This window comes from Salvia splendens, chromosome 16 (assembly GCF_004379255.2).
Source record: "Salvia splendens isolate huo1 chromosome 16, SspV2, whole genome shotgun sequence".
In the NCBI taxonomy this organism is placed as follows: Eukaryota; Viridiplantae; Streptophyta; class Magnoliopsida; order Lamiales; family Lamiaceae; genus Salvia; species Salvia splendens.
Window position 1 is genome coordinate 27595950 of NC_056047.1, and position 3689 is coordinate 27599638.

Below are 3689 nucleotides of genomic sequence, written 5' to 3' on the forward strand. Positions count from 1 at the left end.
ATGCTTACAATTAGCACAAAACAAAGGTATACGATCCCATGCCACTTTTTTTTTTTTAAATTAACTTCATATATTTATATCATATATATGAAGGAGGAAATTACAAATCAACTCCTATAACAAGGAGGAAAGACAAATTACGCCACCCAGGGTTCGAACTCGAGACCTCTAGGATGGACGCGGTATCCAGCACCCTTTACCGCTAGGCCAAGAGGCTTGGATTCGATCCCATGCCACTTTGTGCCTTGATTCTTTACCTAAGATATTAAGAATAATCTCTTCCGTAGGGGGCGTAGAGATGTCAATCTCAATGCATATCCTAGCAAAGGAGAGTCGGGATTGGTTAATTGTGGCATGATCGGCTTGTAATGGCTTGCCTAGGAGCTTACCGATCGCCATGAGGGCCGATTCCTCAAAGAGATGCGCCGGGATTCCCATGATGTTACACCATACGGCAACAATCGGTGAATCGAAAAAAGTATCAAAGTCCGGCGCCCACTTGAACACCCTCATCGGATGTATATCAATAAGCCAATTCGGATTCCCATTGGGGCCATTTAACACCTTAGTATAATCAGCCACTTCTTGGAATTGTATTAAAATGTGCTTAGCATTCAAGTGTTTCCATGTGAAAGCACCAACTAGCCCCATACCCCCAAAGCTTTTTTGAATTTGAAATGTAGATGGGAGCGTGTGGGAGAACTTCCCGACTAAGGCTAATCCTAGTTTCTCCGATAGATATTTCGTTTCTAAATCGTTAAATGAAAGAGATGGGGCACCTTCGTGACAGCCGGCCGTTCCCATAGGCTTGGCCTTGCCGGCACCAAGTGTGATTGGCTTGGCCTTTTGGCTATTGTACAAGGTTGAAGCTCCCTCCATATTCCCCATCCCTCCATGGGAGAATAATTGTTTTGCCTTCTTCCAATCAACCTCCGGCCGGACCAGGTTTTCCGGCGAGGAGTCCGGCGGTGGTGCGTCGGAGCCGTGGTCATCCTTGCCTCCATCTTTGCCGAGATGAGGATGCATAGTACATGGTGGTGATTTTGAATTCAAAATGGCATTTTCCACAAATGCACCAACATTATCTTGCCCATGAAAAGTGGCCTTTGTCTTTTCCTCCTTTTGTGAGTCACATGCACCCACCAACTTACATGCCACCCCATCCTTGACGTGGGGCATGGTACTTGCAATGGTCAGCCGGTTGACCATCTCTTTCTCCATGCTTGATCCTCCAAGATTTCGGCCTGCCGGCGCCGGCGACATTCCGGCCATCTCCTCACCATCGAGCCCTTCCATTCCACTCGTCGGGGCGCTCCCTTCCTTGGCCATTTGGGCTAGAGAGCTCAACATATCCCCAAAAGGGGCGAGCTTGTTTTTCGACGTCCCTTTCCTTTCACCATGGCGTTCCGCAATGAGACTATCCACCATTTCAAAGACCATCTTCTTCTTAACCCGACTAACCTCAGAACCAGATTCAAGGACGGCTCGTTTGAGGGCTTGTCGAGCTTTCTCCGGGTGAGGCGTGCCAACCCTTTTGGTTCTAGACCGTGCAATCGAATGAAACTTCCACTCCGGCGAGGAGAGGGGCTGCATCGTGTGTTCCAAGGCATCGGCATCCCACTCCGGCAACTCACCGTCGGACTTCACCATTTGTTGGATGCAACAATCACATTACACCTCCCTCAAAGGGGAGGGAGAGGGAGTGGACGAATTCTAGAGAGAAGGGAGAGCTTCTCTCTCTATGTTAGCTTATGGATCCATTGATCATTCCTATTTATATTGTTTACTTGTTTAAATATAGAAGAGTTTTGGAGATTAAGGATCTCTTGTTTCTTAACAGGTGAAAGGAATCTAAATATTATCTCTCTTCCTTGTATCTTTGTAGATATTCCTATGTCATCAACATTAAAGGGATAGATTTTAGTTAAAAAAGGAGTCCCTAAAATCATATTATAGGTTATATGTCTAACCAAAGTAAACACGTTTTTGAAGCAATAGCCATTATTACAAATGTGAGCTCTAGAAATTTTATACTTTATATTCATTAAACTATTATTGGCTGCATACAATTTTTCATTAGTCTTTTCATAATATTTTGTGGGAACAATTCCTTCACGTATTATATTATGGTCAGCTCCTGAATCAACAAGAGCCATTATACTAGTTTTAAAATCATCGATAACTAAAGTAATATTTATATGCCATTTTTGAAATTCAATTTTTTGAATTACTCCTACAAAATGATTTCCTTCTTCAATATTTTCACTATCTTTATTCTTACTACAAGTTAACTCTTTATTGTTTTCTATAAGAATTAATCTTGCTTCTAGCTCGAAATCTTTTTCTTTTAACTCATGCATTTCTTGGTTGATTTGTTTTTTGACTGTATTTATTTCATTTTGTAAATCTTTTGTTGTTATTTGTCTAGAAATACTTTGAGAAGGGTATCTATCCCAAATCTTATTTAGACTAAATTGATCATTGATAATAATCTTTTTTGAAGTAGAAGGTTCTTCTAAAATTAATTCTTTTAATTTGTTTAAATATTCTTCTTTTAAATTATTATCAGGTATTTGTTGGATTAATTCTAAAATAGCTTCTTTCTTATCTCTAGATATAACGTTAATACAACTTTTACATATATCTCTGTCCTGAGTTTGGCTACTATGACTTTCATCACAAGAACTTTGAGTTTCTTCTTCTTCATAGTTAGACTCGTTGTCTGTTTCCTTAAGGAGGCTATTAATTTGTTTACTTATTAATTTAATATTTTTCTTCTTCTTCTTCCAACATTGGTTTTCAGTATGTCCATGTTTCTTACAAAACCAGCATTTTATTTCATTATTATCATTATTTTTGAAATTTCTCTTAGGGTTCTGTTTCCTATATCTATTCCTATAAGGGCGTCTGCTAAAGGGCTTCCTAGATTCTCCATCATAATTTCTTTTCAGCAATCTCTTAGTCTTTTTCCTAAGCTTAAAAGAAGGGGCTTCTGCTCTTTCTAATCCAAACGTTTCACAAAAACATCCTAATTCATTTTTAGTTTTATACTTATCAGACTTATATTTTTTCTGGAGTTTTTACTCAGAACATAAGGCTAATTCTTTTGATAAAAGCGAATAATTGTCCAAAAGTTATATCATTAAAGGGTATATTTTCTGATCCTATGTCATTTTTGAGTTTTTGTATTATTCTTTCTCCAAATAACTTAGGTAGACCTGTTATAAATCTTTATTTCCAAAAGCCCTGGTTACAATCTTCTCTCCTAAGGACCTGAGTAAGGAAAACATCTTTATATCATCTATAATCTGATAATGAAGGGCATCTTAAATTAGTAAAAATTATGGTTGAACTATTATATTCTTCTTTTGGATTTCCTACAAAATACATGGCAATAGTCATTATTAAAAATTTACAAGCATCACTTACTTCTCTAAGTTATTATCGTCTAGGTAGACTTTATGATTTAAAATTTCATGCTTGGTGTCCCAATTTAAAGCATTATCCCACCAGTTTTTTAGTTGTCCTGTAAACCCAGCGACAATTATGGCACATGCAGCTTCTTCGGTTTGACCATTGGCTTTATAGGCTAGTTTAGCCATTCCCATTTCTTGAAGGGTATTCAAAATTTCATATTCTGATTTTCCATTTATATTCCATTCTGTTAGAGAGGTTCCATCATAACTAGA